The sequence below is a fragment of the Cynocephalus volans genome, unplaced genomic scaffold (assembly GCF_027409185.1).
Source record: "Cynocephalus volans isolate mCynVol1 unplaced genomic scaffold, mCynVol1.pri scaffold_35, whole genome shotgun sequence".
Classification (NCBI taxonomy): Eukaryota; Metazoa; Chordata; class Mammalia; order Dermoptera; family Cynocephalidae; genus Cynocephalus; species Cynocephalus volans.
The window spans coordinates 1,334,040-1,353,618 of NW_026902463.1; the positions used below are offsets into that span (position 1 = coordinate 1,334,040).

Sequence of the window (19,579 nt, forward strand, 5' to 3'; positions counted from 1 at the left end):
GGCACTGAATCACTCAAGGCTCAGATCACTCAAGTTAACACCTCATTCCAGCCAGCTCACTAGCAAACCTAGAGCCTCAGTCTGGGCCCCAGTGTTGCCAGTGGAAGCTGGGCCACTTGTAGGCACAGGGACAAGAGCCAGAATCACAGGGAGGCAGCTCCTAGGTCCCAATGGTAAAAGACCGGCCAGAGTTGCCAGGCAGACGTACAGACTCACAAAGGATTTAGTATCTGGGGGTACTGGCAATTTGTAGCACACTCGCAAATTCAGTAATATTTGAAGTAACAAAGCTTTGGAGCACAGTGTCATAGCCCTGCATGAGGTCTTTTCAGGATACCAGGAGGATGAGACATAGCCCTCCATCCATTGATCAGCAATGCTGGAAACCTGGGCGAGGAAAGCCTGGAGCTATAACGCTGCAGAGCATGGTGGAGATACAGGGGAGTCACTGGTTAAACGCAGGGGTGGCTTGTTTTGTTTTGCTAGGAGTGGGTCAGGGAAAGGAAGGTGGGTAAAGAGAAAAAAAACAGGGGAGAAGGGAAAGGTAAGGTCTAATGTAAAGGGCCTGTGTTTGTATCCTCTAAAAACGCAGACGAGAGGAAGCCTTGCAACCTAATTTATGTATGGTTTTGTAAAGAATTACAGGGCTGTATGCAACTGAGTGCAGAATTAATGACATCTACCACGTTTGTTCCGTCCCGTCAATATAAACTACCTATTTTACACATCCGTTATTACCGGGAGATGAGGGAGGGACGGGGTGGGTTGGGGAGGAGCGAGTGGACAGGGAAGTGAGAAGGGAACGGGGCAGGAGAGCACAGACACAGACGCCTCCTTGCATGGAGGTGTGCTCCCATCTAGTGAGACTTTGGTTTATTGCAAAGTCAGTTCGATTTGGGTAACGGGAGGCAGCAGGGCTGATGATATTGCATCTGATGAGAGCCAAGCCCTCACGCTCCTGATCCCGCTGCCTGTTTGGGTGACTGAGGGAGGGTGGAAGGGAAGCAATCGCCAGGCCAGGTGGAAAGGCACCCACCTGCTCGGGTAACCAGGGCTAAGCCTGCAAACCGGCAACGTCGCCATAAACAGTGGGCAGAACCAAGTCAGGAGGAGTGGTCACTTTGAGAACCCTTGCTGCCCGATCAGCAGACAATAGAAACGGAGTGAGAGGCCCTGCCCCACCTCTGGCCGGGGAGCCGAGCATGGAGGTCCAGGTTACTCGGATGCCCCTACAGCATTCACCTCCCTGGGTTTACGAGCCCTCGAGCACCCCAGGGCAGCCTGTGGTCCACACGGGGCGATCAAGCCCCACCGACTGGGCTGCCTGTTTTACCTGTAGCTGCACAGATCCCCCCACCGACAGCAGGGGGCCACTTTCCTTTCCTTGAGGAGGGGGTGTTGCAGCTTCCCCACTGCCCTCAGACCCCTACGTGGACCCCCAGCACCTCCTTCCATGCCTCATGCCACTGCCTTCTTTTCGCAACGCCGCTGTCGTCCACACGCAGTAGCCATCCTGGCTCTCCTGAACTTTTCCTTAAAAACCTTCATCCAAAATTCCTTTGAGTTGCCAAGCAGCTTCCCACACAGGCAGTAACGGAGACACATTGGGGGAGGAAGGGGACACAGAGAGGCTGCGGCACTGAGCTCCCGCAAAGAATATGTGAACCGATGGGTCGGGGGACGCCCAGAGTTGGATTTCTGCAAGAGACAGCCATCCAGGGCACGTGGGGCAGCCTCCACTCTGTTCCCTTTTGCTTCTTAATAGCACTGAAAGGGTCCTCCCATGAAGGAACCTCATCCCTTCCCCAGTCTTCCTTGATCTCACACTCGTCTCTCTCCCCCTGCCCTTTCCTGCCTGCCTGACCCCACATCGGAAGCTGCAGTCCTGCAGCAGTGTCCACCCCGTTAATGAAGCGTGGTTGAAATCCGCGCTGCCCCCTTCAGAGCTTGCTGGCTCTGCCCGCTCTTCCTGCTCTGGTCTCACCTGCCTGGCCTCCCTCTCGCGGCAGGTTTTTCCCACTCAGCCTTCACGTTTGGGATCGAGAGCCACATCAGCCAGTCCAACATCAACGGGACGCTGGTGCCGCCCGCCGCCCTCATCTCCATTTTGCAGGAGGGGCTGCAGTACGTGGAGGCTGAGATCAGCATCAACGAGGTACGTGATGTTTGCGGGGCTGGGCTTCCCAGCAGCGGGGGGCTCAGGACCCCGGTCCAAAGCCCGCGTGTGCTTCCTGCAGGCATCTGAGAGCAAGCTGGGGTTGCTTGTTTGTTTTTTGTTACACTTTGAGCATCCCAAATCCGAAGTCCTAAATGTTCCAAAATCTGAAGTTTTTGAGTATCAATGTGATCCTCAGAAGAAATGCTCACTTGAGCATTTCAGATTTTGGATTTCAGATTTGGGGTGCATAACCAGTAAGTATAATGCAAGTATTCCAAACTCAGAAAAAATTTCACACTGTGAAACGCTTCTGGTTCCAAGCATTCCTGGGAGCCTGACAGAGGGCATAACCAGAGGGACAGTCAGGGACAGAGAGATGATGGCCCTGTGTTAAAGTGACTTCAGGTGCTGGTTTCACGACTGTGCTCTTTGTGGAGCTGATCCGGGGAAGAATGGAACAAAAACCATCAATTAAAATCACACAGATTCTCTTGTATCCCCTGCCACCTTCTAGATTGGGGCTGTGCCGATTTGATAGAAATTTTGAAAGTCAGTTATTTGGGATTTAAACAGATCCCTTCTCTTCCCTGGCCCCTTCATCTGTGCTCTCGGGATTCAGCTGAGTCCCACACGGATGAGTCCACGTGTCCCAGTTCTGTCCTGCCTTCCTCAAGTTCAGAGCACACAAAAATGTGTTTGTCCGTCCACCAGGCAGCACCTGGAGCACTGCGGGTTTCATGTGATTCGAGTATTTAGAAAGCACGTCTTACTTTTAAGTGTGTACAGAAATTTTTTTGATAGTACCAGAGAATCGAAGGATGTTCAGACAAAAATGTGAATCAGAGGCCCAGACTGGAGCTCCCTCAGTACAGCGTGGTGTTGACAACACCAAGTCAAGGGTGATCCCCTTACCGGTCATCTTTAAAAAAAAAAAAAAAAAAAAAAATATGAATCAGAAGTAAACGAGGTCATTGTCGGTTGTATCGTGGCTGTATTCGGTCTAAACCCTGAACCCAGGGCATCGTTTCAAGTAGCTGCAAGTGCTTATTTTATTAGATCAGATGGGCACGTGCACCAGGAAGGAAATCCTGAATGCTGCAGGCATCTCTAAATCGGGGCCAATGATTCCAAAGACTTACTCCTCCCACAAAAGTGGGTACTAAGAGATTCCACACTTGCCGTGGCACCAGATGGGGTTTTTCTTGTTCAGCACTATGTACATATGTGGCTGGACCCTGCTCTGTAGTGGGGATTGTCCTGTGCACTGGAGGATGTGGAGCAGCATCCCTGGTCTCCACCCACCAGCTGTCAGTAGACTCCCTGCCAAGTGGTGACAATTAAATATGTCTCCAGTCATTCCCTGATGTCCCCCAAGGAGACAAAATTACTCCCCCCATACACACACACCTGCCCCTGTTGAGAATCCTTCCATCAGGGATATAGCACTTTTGTCTAGGAATAAAGGAGACACGTTCACATGTCCTTAATGCCCCAGTTCAGGTTGACACTTACCAAATATCAGGTCTCCCTCGAGACAGCCACCATACCTAGTTCTTCATCGATGGATCCCCTTGTCCACCTCCCTGTCCTTGGCCCACCAGGGAGTCCCTCTGCCCTGCCCCTACAGTCCGGGCACCTGCTTGATGCCACCGACCCCCGACCCCAGCCCCTGAGCTCCCAGGCGTCTCTGTTTCTGGGCCACCTTCCTGCACCTCTCCCACCTGGAAGGCAGAGTCTGGTCCTTGAGGTCCTCTTGCGGTTGCTGACGGCTGCCCTTGTCTTACTTTCTCAGGATGGCACGGTGTTTGACGGCAGCCCCATAGAGTCCCTGTCCCTGATAGAGGCTGTGATGCCCGACGTGGTGCAGACGCGGCAGCAGGCGTTCCGCGAGAAGCTCGCGCAGCAGCAGGCCAGTGCGGCGGCCGCAGCGACAGCAGCAGCGGTTGCAGCAGCAGCCACGGCAGCCACGTCAGCGCCGGCAGCAATTTCCCAGCAAAATCCACCAAAGAACGGAGAGGCCACGGTCAACGGGGAGGAGAACGAGCACACGTAATAATTAAGTGTGTTTCTTCTGGCGCTTTATTGTGCTTCTAAAGCTGGGCGAATGCAACGACTTCTTAGAGATCTGCCTGCTGTCAACTTCTCACAAGTTGCTTTCCAGGGCTTGCTTACTGTATGGCCGGAAGACCTTCACATTCCCTGTTTGTCAGCAACATCCTTAGACATGATCTTCTCGACACACATCCTGGATTTTATGAAATCCTGCTGCCCTGCTCCTGAGGGCTCGCGTGTAACAGGGACAAGTACCAGATGATCACTGTCCAACATAAGCAAGTATCTCTCTCAGCCTTCCATGCAGAGGGTTTTCAGCCAAATTATGGTCTAGTAGTCGAGCCCATGGTCAGTGCAAGGGCACCACGCCCCGAACACCAGGCATCATCTTACTTGGTCATTGCAAAACCCCGGGAGGTTAGACCTGTTAGCTAATCGCCCAAGAGTATGCAGCAGATGAGTCAGAGCTCGACAATCATATCACAAAACTTGCTCAGGCCCGGTGCACCTTCCACCAACTAACTCCCACATCAGAAAATCTATTTAAAACTAGAACAACAGAGACAAAAGAGGTGCCATGTCCTGGGACCCAAAGTCAGAATGCAAGGCATGCCTGTGCTCCATCAAGGACCTGAGCCATTCTGCCACCCCTCTGGTCTGAGGTCGGCTCCTTGCCGGTTCCCCATCTCTGGTCTGTTCCTCTGGAGGCTGTTCCCTGCTGTGGCCGTGGGAGTGGGAGTTCTTCTGCCTAGGCTGCGTCTGGGCACTGACCCCTGCCCCAGGGAGCCCAGCCTCCTTCTCTTGCTGGTGCACGTGGCTAACACACCCTCGCTCACTGCTCTTAATTTCTGCAGCAGCCAGCTCAACCCCCTTCTCAGCACCTCACGCCTGGTCTGTAGACCAGCCTGTTGGGGCTGGAGCGTGCCACGGCTGCCTGTGGATAAGTGAGCAGGTGACAGCCTACTCTGCACGCCTCTACAGAGTCCCAGGCCCCCACTGCACGGCTGGCTAGGATGCCAGCTGTCCTCTCGCCATCACCAGGGGATGGATCCACCAAACATGGAAGATCATTTTGCTTATCTTCATCTTCTCCCAGCCACATGGGAACTTGGGAAGCATAAAAGAAGTAGGGTTTATTCACAGCCCCACTGTTCCTGAGGGTAGGCTGTGAAGATTTTGTGTCAGGCTTCTCAATCCAAGCAAGGGTCACCAGGCATTTTCATATTTTTATGTGTTGACCCAGAAGCAGTGGATCTTAGGTTACCTGCCACTGAGAAGTGAGTCCTTCACTTCCTGGGGTTTTCCACCAAAATACCTGAACAAGAAGATGTAACAGCAGACTCAACTCTACACTGCATTACAAAACTGTCAGCTGCTGCTGACTGTGTGCTAGTTAGATTGGACCGCTGCCTTCTCTTTCCCGTAAAGCAGGGGCTACTAAACTTTCCCTAAGGGGCCAGACAGTGGCTGTCACAGGCATTCAGGGCCAGGCAGTCTCTGTCACAGTGACCCAATTTTGTCTTGAAATGCCGTAGCAGCTGTCCTCTTCTGCTCGGGCTGCTGAGACAGAGCACCGCAGATCTGCGGCAGGAACAGCAGACATTTCTCCCCGCAGGCCTGCAGGATGCAAGTCTGAGCTCAAGGCGGGGCAGCCTGGTTCCTCCTTAGTCCTCTCTCCTTGGCTAGTAGACACCATCTTCTCCCTGTGTCCTCACATGTTCATCCCTCTGTGTGTGTCTGTGTCCTAATCTCCTCTCCTTATAAGGACATCAGTCATATTGGATTTAAACCCAATCTAGCAACCTCATTTTACCTTAATCACCTCTTTAAAGACCCCGTCCCCAAAATACAGTCACTGTGTGAGGTACTGGGGACACGGTTCACACCATAACAGTCGCTGCATGTAATGCCTAAATATGTGGGCGTCAGTAAATAACTTAAACGTTATTTATGAGGAGAGGCTGCACCAGGCTAGCTTTTGGCCCATGGGCCATAGTTGACTGGCCCCAGTTTTAAGGATTAATTTAGTGTATTCCTCACTCAATTTTGAAGACTGGCAAAATACAAAGAGACATATAATACCCAATCACACAAAGCCATGATTTAGTTATAATCATCAGAGATGGTATCGCCTAGTATATAAAAACAAGGTGTTCCTAAAACAGAAGCCCCCTGAGAATGAGTTTCCTTTTTATTGATGAGCCACGTGCCTTTTTGTGTTTCCTACAACAGATAATCACTCGAAACCCATGCAAATTGATGGGGACGTTGAGATTCCACCCAACAAAGCCACAGTCCTTCGGGGCCATGAGTCCGAGTTGTTCATTTGTTCCTGGAACCCTGTCAGTGATCTGCTGGCTTCTGGGTGAGGATGTCAGGTGGGGGATACTGCAGGGTCAGGGGAACCCCTGCTCGTCTCTGGCATTCTGCCTCAAGGGACACGTGCTGTTGTCTGACCTCGTGTGTCATGTCTTCCCGACATGAGCAGATCCCTAGTGGGTCCTGTGAAGTCCACAGCTCTGTGTGTCTCGGATTGTGAAGTCGACATTCCACGCCGTGTTCTCCATGGGATGGGGAGCAAGACATTTAATACTGCTAAATGCAGAGGTGGGAAGGAGGGGAGGGTTGTGGATGGGAGGGGGGGAAAGAACTGTTCCCACCAAGAGCCGACGTGCGTGTGTTTTTACTCTGTAGGTCTGGAGACTCGACGGCCAGGATATGGAACCTTAATGAACACAGCAACGGGGATTCTACCCAGCTTGTACTGAGGCAATGTATACGGGAGGGGGGACACGATGTCCCCAGTAACAAAGATGTCACCTCACTGGACTGGAACGTAAGCATCTTCCACCCCCCGGGCCCCTTGAAATGTGTGGTGGCCCTGCCCTGAGCTGTGGGCTCACAGGTGCTCTCCATCTCCAAGAGATCCTGCTTAGGCCATGGCGGGCATCGAATGAGCTGTGTGTTGGGTGTCCATGCCTTCCCATGGTCAGCACACATGAGCGAGTCAAGCCTGATGACGCTGAGAGGGGGACCTCACAGCGTGAAGGTGGGACCCCGGGAAGGCTCAGCTGGGGAGCTGTGACAAGCAGCCAGGAAAGAAAACTTTCCACCTGGAGAGCTCAGGACCAGCAGCTAAGTGCATTTATACGTGGGACACATGCCATTCAACTTCTTTTTGCTTTCTGCATAGTCTTAGGATGACTTTCTGTAGGTATTTTAAATTCTGTCCTTAATTAGACAGCACACATGTTGAGTGGTTCCAGTGTGGCTTTCTCACTTCCTGGTCCACATGCCTTGCATTTAATTTAACAGCAGTGTGTGCTGAAGTAGTCAGAGATGACCCGTTAGTCTCTTAATGTGGCATCAGTTATCGGCTTAGGAATATTCTAGACTTGGGATCCTGGCGATTTCTGTGTGCTTTTCTGGTGCCACCACTACTAAGCTGCTTCTGTGGGTTTGTGTCTCTTTCTGGCCCGCAGAGCAATGGAACGCTTCTGGCCACAGGTTCATATGACCGTTTTGCAAGGATATGGATGGAAGACGGTAGTTCTGTGTCTGTCGTGTTGGGGTTGGACAGGACCCTCTTCTGTATGTAACCGTGAAGTGAACAGACCATGACTTTGAAGTCAACATGTTCGTCTGTATTTGTTTTACATAACAGGTAATCTGGCCAGCAGCTTAGGCCAACATAGAGACCCCATCTTTGCCTTGAAATGGAACAAAAAGAGGAATTATATTTTGAGTGCTGGTGTAGACAAAGTGAGTATTAACTTAAAACAAATACTTTCGATCTATACATGTTTATTTTCATTCTCCAGATAACACGATGTTTTCTTTGAATTCTTAGGCTTTCTCCTTCCCCTTAAGAAATCAAAAGGACCTGTATAGGTTTTGTTTTTGTAATTTTGATCTTCGTGTTAATTTTACCATGTAATCTCTGTCAGTATATTCGACTGCTCTACAGACCTCTGTGCAAAGTGTCTCTTCTTTTGAGGTTCATAGTTTAATGATAAAGAGAGGAAAATCTCCAGACTGTGTTTATCAATGGCTGGACAGAGCAGGGGGTGTGGGTGTGCTCTGTGTAAACTTTCACCCCTAGACTGATGTTAGTGACAGAGACTGTTCTCTTAGCAGACTTCTGCTCTCCTAATTTGATAAGCTCCTTTTTCCCACTGTAGACTGCACAATTCCTGAGCAGGAGTAAAACGGACCCAGGGACAGGGCACTGTCCCCTGACAGGCCACGGAGCCAAAGTGGGACTCCTTTACTCTGCACTTGGACAGGGCTGCCAGAGAGATGTGATGGCTTTAGAGCCGGGTGCCTCTCGAAGCCATCATGGGGTGGAAGATCCCAGAACAAAGAGGAAGGAGACATAGAACCATTCCCCCACAGAAACTACACTGGTTTCATGATAGTTTGAAAACTTTACTCTGTTACTGCTTTCTGTTCATTCAAGGTGTAAAATTTAATATAAAATAATAAACGAACTCTAAACATCATCACACTCTTGGAGAAGTCATGGGTGCACTTGGCAGGGTACAGCCCACACAGGCGATAACTGGCCCATCACCTGTTCTTCTAAATAAAGTTTTATTGATACACAGCCACTCTCATTTGTTGAGAATTGTCGGTAGCCGCTTTCACGCCTTAGTGGCCGAGTTGAGGAGTTGCAATAGAAGACCATTGGCATTAGTATTAGAAGCAGGCATTAGTATGTTCAATTCCATTTTACAGAGGAAGAATTGGAGCGCCAGAGAGGTTTATTACCTTGTCTAGTGACACACAGCTGGTGCAGCATGGAGGAGGATCAGTCCCTGGCTTACCAGTAACTCTGCCCTTCGACTTGCCGAGCATTCTAAATCGTTTCCTGGCCACCTTCCCACCTGGCGGATCTTTTATTGTACATTCATTTGTGTGTTTCTCACCGATTATTTATTTTGACTCTACCAGGTGACGGACTGTACGATCAGTAAAAATGCGTATTTGGAATCATGTTAGTCTTTTGGGTCATGTATGTCCCTCTTTACTCCTTAGTCAAACATGGCAGGAATAATAACAGTGTCCTTGAACATAATACCCATGGAGAAAATGTAAATTATGATGATGCTGGTGTGACCTTCAGTGTATGCTTAACCCAAAGTGACAAAAATATATTTCACATTCTCAAAGCTTTTGTGAAATGTTTTCTTTGGTTCAATGTATGTTAAAAATAAACGTCAACTTAATGTTTCAGTGACTGATTGTAGTATGTGAAAATGTATCAGACATTTGTGAGTTTACTTACAGTTTGACCCTTGAACAGCACAGGTCCACTTATACATGGTACTTTTTTGGTCTGGTAAATACTGCACAATGCTATAAATGTATTTTTCTCTTCCTTATGATTTTCTTAATGACATTTTCTTTTCTCTAGCTTATTTTATTGTATGAATACAGTACATAATATATATAACACAGAAAACATGTTTTAATTGAACATTAATGTTATTGGTAACAAGTCAGATCAATAGTCGGCTATTAGTAGTTACGTTTTGGGGAAGGCAAGAGTTACACGTGGATTTTCAACTGTGTCCTGGTCGGTAACCTAACCCGCACATTGTTAAAGGACCGATTGTACTCACAATATATAATCCACATTTGTTTGTGCTTGAGAAATTAAGAAAACAGTTGCAGACAAACAGTGACAGGTGGTCTAGAGCTGACCCCAAATGTAGGAATACCATGTTTAAAAGACACTTGCTGCTCTGAGTGATCCCTCTGAATGTTTCTACAATCAACCCAAAACATAATCAGCTCTTAAAATGAAATCTTTATGAAGTCCCACTGACAGACAGGTGTAAAGTTTCCAATGTCGTTGAAAATTCCGGTTAATGAAGACTTAATTCCAATGGTATTTATGGAGCTGCCCCTGGCTGCTGCTTTAAGTATGTTCCTAGCATCAGTAAGTTCATCAGAATTCATGATTTACTTTGTGTTGCGAGGTGCCGATCACCTTTTTCCTTACTGTAGACCCATAAATCAGAGCCTGACCCGGGCATAATCCGATGGCTTTGCCACATCGCGTGGTCCTGGTTCATGGATGGTCGGTCAGGGGAATTTCCAGAAATGTCTGTTTGTGCAGCTCTTCATTTGGAAAACTGCTGGAAAGACATTTAGATATGTTTTGGTACAGGTTTTTTAGCGTTTTGGGATGAGGGGGCATCACCACTGATTTGGGTAGTTTTCTCAGTTATCAGTTAAGGCTGCTGTGTCCACTGCAGTAGGCACCAGCTCATGTGGCTGTAGGTCATCACATGTGGCCGTCCAAACTGCTGTGTGTAAAACACGCTGTGATTCCAAGCCTTAGGATGGGGGGCAAGAAAGAATGTCAGATACCTCATTAATATTTTTCTATACTGATTACATGTTGAAACAATAGTATTTTGGCACTATTGGAGTGAAATAAAATACACTGTTAATGAATTGTACCAGTTTCTTTTTTTCTTTTTAATGTGGTGACTGTAAAATTAAAAATTAGTGTAGTGACTCACATGATACCTCTGTGGGACACTGCTAGGCAGTTAGCTTATTTGGGGAGAGCACGGTGTCACACCAAGGTCAAGGTTCAGATCCCCTTACCAGCCAGCCACTAAAAACCCCCAAACTACAGAGAAAAGAACACTCCCCTCTGCTTCCCCTTCTCCTACTAATATGACCTGTCCTCATCCTGAACTTCCTACAGCTTCCCGGAAAAATTAAAGGAATAGCTCTATTGGACTGTGATGGTTTAGAAGGAATAAGGTCCCACTGTCTTTTCTTGTATGATGCACTTTTCATGAGAAAACTTTGCAAGAAGAATAATTACTAACTTTTTCCTTTGTTTGTGGCGTGCAGACAACAATCATTTGGGATGCCCACACAGGAGAAGCCAAACAACAGTTTCCTTTCCTTTCAGGTTAGTTTTGTTTTGATTTTGTAATTTAAAAGGAATGATTCAGAGTTCTGTGAAATGTCCCTTAAAGTAATTGTGAATGCACAGAGGGAGCAGCCTGTGGAACCTCGCTGGTGGGAAGGAGACCCATTTTATGTTAAGTGTTGTCGTTCAGGTTTGCAAGGTACAGACGCCTCAACACCCACCTGCTCCCGAGTCTGGAAACACCAGCCAAAGAGCCAGGGCAGGCTTCTCTGTCCTGCTGCTCCGGGAGGGCTGCTGTGTTGGGGTCCCCGACACCACTCCGTGTTTGGCAGTCTGCTGGGTGGACACACAGGACTCAGCATACACACCTAATCTTCTTGTGGGAACGGATACAAAGCAACATCAGGAAAGGGAAGAGGCATGAGGGATGAAGTCCCAAGGAGAACAGACGTGAGCTCCCCGGGGAGTCGCACGGGATCTGCTTAATTCCCCCAGAAGTCAGCTGTCTTCCAGGGAAGCCCGTTAGAGACTTGGTGCTGAGGGTTTTCATTTGGGGCTGGTCACATGGAGGCACCCATTGCCGACCCCATGCCCGATTCTAGACTCCCAGAGTCAAGCAGGTGCTCAGCACAAACTGCACTGTTTGCACGGACAGCACAGGCAGGGGCCGTTCCCATCAGTGAAGGAATGGTGAGAGCTCGTATCATAAGAGGTTGGTCAGACCTTGATGGCTAAGCCTCAAAGCACTGAGCTCCTGGCCCTTGAAGACATTACCTGGTTACAATGGCCCGAAACGCTATGTAGGCAGCACCCTGTTCTCTGTGTGACGTGTGCTCTAGTGAGGCACTGTTCACAGCCCTCAGGCCATGAGCTTTCCCAGTCAGGGTTCTGTGAGCACAGGGCACAATTCCAGAGCTTCTCTTTCTCAGAAGCAGCCTGTGATGATCCTGAATAAAAGGGACTCGCTGAGATTCCTAAGGAGAAGGGGCACACCACGTGAGCAGCTCCCTCTCCCCCTTGCTGTTCCTTCCCGAGCCCCCCGCCTCCGGCCATCACCTCTCACTTGATGCGTAAATGCCTCTAGGGAGTGTTCCAGTGGGAGTGCCTCAGGGGAGCAGAGACTATACAGACATGAGCAGTGCATGGCCATGAGGTCCCCGGAGTGCCAAGTGATCACTTGAGCAAGTGGGTGCCTGAGAGGAGGTGGGAGCAGCCGCCCTCAGCCGCAGACCCGCTCCTTGTAAGTGGACAGGCACGAGGCTTGGAGGCCACAGGTACAACAGCCATGGGGACTAACACATCTGTACCCCTTCTCTGGCTGGTAGCTGTGCTGACGGCCTGAGATGGCTTGTCTCACTCCATGCTCAGCGCCCCCTGAGTGCTTATCAGAACATCCTTGTGTGCAGCTGAGACCCCACGACCTGACTGATGGACAGAACAAGGATGGAGTCTGGCCGCTCTGCCTTCACCACCTGGTCTTTACGTGTTCTTCCAACATCTTGGGGCACTGGCTCTGAGGACAGAACGAGGGCTGGGCTTTTAACAATGGCCCTGGGCATTTCGGTGCATTGGAAATTGTCTGGATTTGCTGCTGCTGTCTCAGCAAAGAACCCAGAAAGTAGAGAATGAGAACGTAACTAAAGTGCAGCATTAGTTAACCTTTGTATTGTTCCCATCGTTGTTACTTCTGAGGTCCCTTCAGGGGCAGGGCTCACACTAGATTAAGGAGTTGGGAAAGCTGGGACATGGAGAGGTCTAGCGGGGAGTGACCAGAGGGCAGTCACCTCAAAACCCTCAGCAGAGCCGAGGGTCTCTTGGACTCAGGGAGGGTGTTCCTCACGAGTCCTGAACCTTTCACCCAATTTCATCCCTAATATGGGATTCTTGTTGACTCTAATTATCCCCGAATCCATGGGATGCATTAATGTGTTGCAGGATTTTTTTTTTTTTTAATTGGGGTGTCTTGAGCAAAGGCTATGAAATCTTTTTCCTCTTCTTTTTCCTGCTCTCTCTGTGAAAGCAAGTCTAAAAGGCCCACCGTGGTGATACTGCTCAAGCAGGAAGGTGCGGGGGCAGGCAGCCAGCACACCTCACCTGCCCTTTCTCACCTGTGCCGTGGGAGCAAGAGATGCTGCATGTCGTGGGGCACAGAAAGGGCCACGGGGCCTCTCTCCAGAGGCATCTTGTCGTCCCTGCAAATGTGGGAGGAGAGGGTCTTTAAGGTCTTTAAACCTAAGAGTCAGTTCACGAGGGAATATGTTTTATCGTGTTACTAGATATGGCTTCTCCACCATGCTGTCAATTGTTCTAAGTCAGCTGAGCTCTGTGCACAGCTGATAAATGTCAGCGTCCTCCCTGTCTTTCCTGCTCCACAGCCCCTGCTCTTGATGTGGACTGGCAGCACAACACTACCTTTGCCTCCTGTAACACAGACATGTGTATTCATGTATGCAGACTTGGCTGTGACCGCCCAGTCAAAACCTTCCAAGGACACACAGTAAGTGGGACTTCTGAGTTTCTGACTTGAGTTCATGAGAATGTGATGCGGGAGCCTTTTTATATATTTTTTTTTTACCTAGAATCAAAGGATGCCATGACAGCAGACCAGTTCCTCTGCAGACCTTTGCTCTTGAACTGTTGCAGCTACCCTAGGCAGCTGGATTAAATCAGTGACGGGAAGGCAGTGAGAAAAAGTGACCCTGAGGTGATCTAGATGTTGGACTTTGTGGCAAAGGCTATGAAAAAAATGTACGAGGATATAAAGGAAAAGATGCTTGTAATAAGTGAATAGATGGGGAGTGTCAGCAGAGAATCGAAATACTATGTTTGGGGAGTAATAAGTGAATAGATGGGGAGTGTCAGCAGAGAATGGAAATACTATGTTTGGGGATCCCCTGTTAAAGCAGAGGGGTCTGATCAAAGCCCCTGGGGAGTTCCCATCATGCCCCCAATTTAAGGGAATTCAATTCCATTGTCCTCAGTGCCTTTGCCTTTCATTACTACCCACCAGTCTCAGCTCCCAGCCCAATGCGTTCCTGCTTCCAAAAGAAGGTTCTTTGGAGCACAGGTATCCATTGCCCCATGAATATCTGGCTGTGGTAACAAAGGGACACTTGCGTTTTCTGGTCTAAACTTGTTTCACCACTAATCCTGGATGATCTGCGATCTTTTAATAGTGCTGCCCGCAGTCTGTGTGTGCCGTAGGGTACAAGGTCACATAGCTATGTGATTTCCAGCTGCCGTGCCCGGGATTTTACCACCGTGCCACCACTTGGCTCTTTAAATGGCTCTCCTTGTGGCTAATCGTTGGAACAAGCCTCAAGCGAAATGTGGCTGAGCCTACTTCTTCCTGAGACTTTTGAGCCACTTCTCGATGCTTCCTAGTAATTGTGACTTGGGCTGAGAGTGGCGGGTGGGTGGAGGTGGCGCTCCATTCCGAGGAGGGTTCAGCTTGAGACAGTTCATGGTGACTGGCTCCAAATTCCTGGGCCCCAAGAAACCTACCCATCGATTCTCCTGTCAGCATCCGCAGCCAGAACCAGCTACCCTTGTGCACATTGACACACGCCCACACTCCCACACATGCATGCACTCACTCACACCTCCAGACTCGAGCACATGCACGCACACACATACATGCATACACACTCGGACACACGCAGGCACACTCAAGCGTACTCGCACGCACACTCACATGCCTGGACACTCATGTATGTGTATGAAAACCCACACACAGCCACATGCTGACACACTTATGCAGACTTGTGCACATGCACACAAAATCACGCATGCTCGTGCACACTCATGTACACTTGTGTGCACGTATGTGAATGCACACATCTTCACACTCACACCTGTACACATTATCCCCTCTCCAGTCTGACCTCTTCATCCTCCCCTGGCTCATAGGAGCCCACTCCTTGGACTCACATGCATGCCCACGCACACGCCTGGATACTCATGTACGTATATGAACACCCCCACACGGCCACATTCTCACACACACGTGCAGACGCATGCGGACTCACACTTATGCACACTTGTGCACATGCACAGAAAGTCATGCACACTCATGTTCACTTGCGCACACATGTGTGCACGCATATGTCTGCACGCTCACACACATGTCCACAAGTTATCCCCTCTCCAGTCTGACCACTTCATCCTCCCCTGGCTCACAGGTGCCCACTCCTTGGACTCACATGCATGCCCACTCACACTCCTGGACACTCACATCTACATATGCACACCAGCATACATGGCCACTTGCTTAGACACATGTCCATGTATTCATACACATCCATGCACTTACACACGTCTGCACACTTACACACCCCTGGGCACTCACAGGCACCTCTGTGCACATGCCACTCTCCAATCTGACCCTTTCATCCTCCCCTTGCTCACACAGGAGCCCACTCCCTGGACTCCAGGCTTTCTTCCTCCCTTTTCCCAGGCCATCCGTGCCATGTGGAACACTGATGTGGCCCTGTCACTTCTTTGCTTCACAACCTTCACAACTCAGTTTCCTTAAAAAGTAGTGTGACCATATAATTTATCCTCCAAACCAGAGTTCTTAGGAGTGTGAAATTATTTAGAAAATGAATTATGAGTGTGAAGTTAGTTAATTGTTGGGCTGGACAGCAGGCATAATATTGTGGGATTGTCCTGAGCAGATGGGGCCCTACAGTTACCCTAAGGAAAAGACCCTTGTGGGTGCACCTTCTCCTTGGTCTCCATGTGTGGCACAGTGTTCCTCTGCCACAGGCTGTTCCTTTGTAGAACCGTGTTCCCTGTGTGTCCCCCTCTCCCTTGCCTGCCGGGTACATTTCCCTTTGTCCCCCGGGGCTTAGCCTCCGGATCTCGGGGCCCTGGTGGCCCTCAGGAACAGTCCTGTTCCTTTGTGCACCCAGCATGCTGAGCTGCCTGGTAGAACTCCCCTGCCCTTTGTATTTCCAGGCTGTTTGCACTGGAGGGCAAGCCCCTTGGGTGGGTTTTGTTTCTCCTGTGTGTTCTTACAGAGCCACCCTCTGGGCTCTGGCGTGTGCTCGTGCACTTGGGGCACACGGGCCTCCTGTTCCCCGTGGAACCGCACCGTGGCTGAGGGGTTTCATTTGTCTGCATTGACCCCCGGCCACTGCCACTCGCCAGAAAAAGGTAGCAGATTTAGATAGAAGCAGTAGCTGTAGCATTAAAAATGCACAGGGAAGTGATTTCCATGTCCAGTTTTAAAACAGCTGTGGTTTTGGTGTTTTTATTTGCTACCTATACTGTATGTGAATTCTTCATTTGCTTCCTTCCTAGTATGGAATTTTTTCCCTTCAAGAAATATTGATGAGGGTGGCTGCTCATTTGTGGTATATGGCTGTGCTTTTATATAAATGAACAAGGCAAAGTGATAAAAAAGGAAAACGCATGGCCTCCCAGACTCTTTGATTTCCTTTTGGGGAAAGTCCCAGGTGGCCGGTCAGCAGGATGACAGAATCTTGCTTCCCCTGGAGGATGGCCAGCAGGATGACAGAACGCTACTGCCCCCAACAGCAGTCTCTGGTGGACGGTAGGCAGGATGAGAGAGTGCTACTGCCCACTTGTGTACAGCTGCTGGGGTGACAGGGTGCTACTACCCCCTTGTGGACAGCCACTGGGATGACAGAGCACTATTGCCCCCTGGTGGATGGCAGGATAACAGAGCACTACTGGCCCCTGGTGAACCGTAGTCAGGATGTGAGAGTGCTACTGCCACCTTGAGGACAGTCACTGGAATGACATCACACTACTGCCCCTGATGGACGGTAGGCAGGATGAGAGAGTGCTACTGCTCCCTTGAGGATAGGCAGGGGGTTTACAGAGCAACATAGCCCCTGGTGGATGGTTGGCCGGGTGACAGAGCCCTGTTGCCCCCTGGTGGATGGCTGGGTGAGAGCGTGCTACTGTCCCCTGCTGGATGGCAGGGTGACAGAGTGCCACTGCCCCCTGGTGGACGGCCACCATGATGACAGAGCGCTACTGATCCCTGGGTAACGGTAGGCGGGATGAGAGAATGCTACTGCCCCCTTGAGGACAGCCACTGGGATTATAGAGCACTATTGCCCCCTGGTGGACAGTGGCTGGAATGACAAAGCACTATTGCCCTGTGGTGGATGGTCGGCCAGATGACAGAGCGCTTCTGCCCCCTGCTGGATGGTTAGCAGGATGAGAAACTACTGCTGCCCACTTGTGGACAGCTGCTGGGATTACAGAGCACTATTGCCCCCGGTTGACCATAGGGAAGTTCAGATAGTGCTACTGCCCCCTGGTGGAGGGTAGCCAGGAAGAGAGGGTGCTACTGCCCCCTTGTGGACAGCCCCTGGGATGACAGAGCACTACTGCCCCCTGGTGGACAGTAGGCAGGATGAGAGAGTGCTACTGCTCCCATGAGGACAGCCAGAGTGGTTACAGAGCACTATTGCCCCTGGTGGACAGCGGCTGGGATGACAGAGCACTATTGCCCCCTGGTGGATGGTCGGCCAGATGACAGAGGGCTTCTGCCCCCTGCTGGACGGTAAGCAGGATGAGAAAGCACTGCTGCCCACTTGTGGACAGCTGCTGGTATAACAGAGCACTATTGCCCCTAGTGGATGGTCATCCGGATGACAGAGCACTGTTGCCTCCTGGTGGATGGCAGGGTGATAGAGTGCTACTGCCCCCTGGTGGACGGCCACCATGATGACAGAGTGCTACTGCCCCCTGGTGGACAGCCACTGGGTCTGTTCTCAGGCCTTGATATCCTTTCCAAACCCGTTCTATCTTTCAGAATGAGGTCAATGCTATTAAATGAGATCCTTCTTGAATGGTGCTAGCATCCTACTCTGATGACATGACATTAAAGGTAAAGTTGGCATCTGTAGGGATGAGCTCTTTTACCCTAAACAGCCCACAGTACTGAACACAAGTCTCACATGTGGGGGTTATCTGTACTGAGTCCTCTTCCTTCCTCTATAATTTGTCCCATTACTGACTGTCAGATTAGCTCTCGCCCAGTGAACTCTGATGTACCAGTCAAGGGTCCTGCTAGGAGTCCCAGCCCTTCCTGGGCAATGACCTGCAGTTTTTTTTTCCAGTGGGACACTCCAATGGCTTGTGTACGGTTCACAGCCAGCAGTCTCTTGGCTCACTGGAGGGACATAGCTTGCTCATATTGTTACCACTGTGTTCTCTAGATCTGGAGCATGAAGCAGGACACGTGTGTGCACGACCTGCAAGCTCACAGCAAAGAGATATACACCATCAAGTGGAGTCCCACCAGGCAGGCCACTAGGAACCCCAACTCCAACATCATGATGGCGAGGTAAGGACAGGACGCCTGCACAGCCCAGCCTCGGCTCCTGAACTCAGCCTGGCCCGCTGTCACTGAGGCAGCAGCACAGTAGCAGAACTTCCTCATACGCAGAGAGAACAGGACGTTTTGCTGGAGCATTGAACGTCGTAGCTCCCTTTTGAAGGGGCCGAGATAGAACTTTTAAGTGAGACTGGGTGAAGGCACGTGTTGAGATGGCTTCAGGCACTTGGTTTTCATGAAGGTTTTCCTGACAGCAGAGAAAGGAAAGGGAAAGAGTTCACCTTGGACCTTGGGCTTGGTTTATTCGTTCAACTCAGGGCTTACATGGGCAGGAATTTCAAGCAGGGATAAAGGTTCCCCCAGCCACAGCCAGACTTGACCTGACATTGTATATAGTGAGTCCCCTAAGACACCAGCTTCGGAGGTAGTGTAGTGGCCAGCCAGTCACCGCCAGAATTGGGAAGAGGGGTTATAGGTGACAAAGGTGGCCTCCCACAAACCACGTGGCTTTAGGCTTCATTCAAGAGCATTATTTTGCCAGAATCTCGCCAGACCCAGTTAAGAGTAGAATGTTCCACTCCTGTTATTTCAGGAAGAACTCTTAGAAGAAGAAGCTAAAGAGATTCTGAGACCGAATGCTGTGTTTGCAGTGACCTGACTTGATGTTAACGCTCTGAAGATTGAGGCCTTGGTTAGGAATATAGTTGTCCTCAAGCAGAAGGTACTTATTCAGAGACACTCAGGAGAGTAGCTGAGTGTGTATATCCTACCATCACTGCACAGTCGTAGACGGTGACGATGATGGTGATATCTTACTCTGTACTGGGGGAGATGAGTAGACTTAAAGCTTTTGATGGTGTGACAACTAAACTGGCTGATAAAATGTCCAGTAAATTAAAGTCAGATGGGAGCTGTCTCATGGTCACAGTTTCATCTTTAGTGCCAGACTCCCCTCTGTCACAGCCTCATCCTCACAGACCAGCCCAGACTCCTGGCTATATGTCCCACTTCCTGCTCTCCCTGAAGAGAGGACGTCCCTCCTGCAGTTGTCCCTCCATCCCACTATCATCATCGTGTTCCCTCCATGGGATCATTCCCCTTAGCATCTCAATGTGCTCTAACGTCGGTCATCGTGAAAACAATAACAAAACAA

The 19,579-nt window shown here is 50.0% G+C and overlaps 1 pseudogene; it reads left to right on the plus strand.

The window, feature by feature from the left end:
* The first annotated feature begins 2,002 nt into the window (after positions 1 to 2,002).
* Positions 2,003 to 19,579, plus strand: part of LOC134369058 (F-box-like/WD repeat-containing protein TBL1X) — a 53,906-nt pseudogene continuing 36,329 nt past the window's right edge.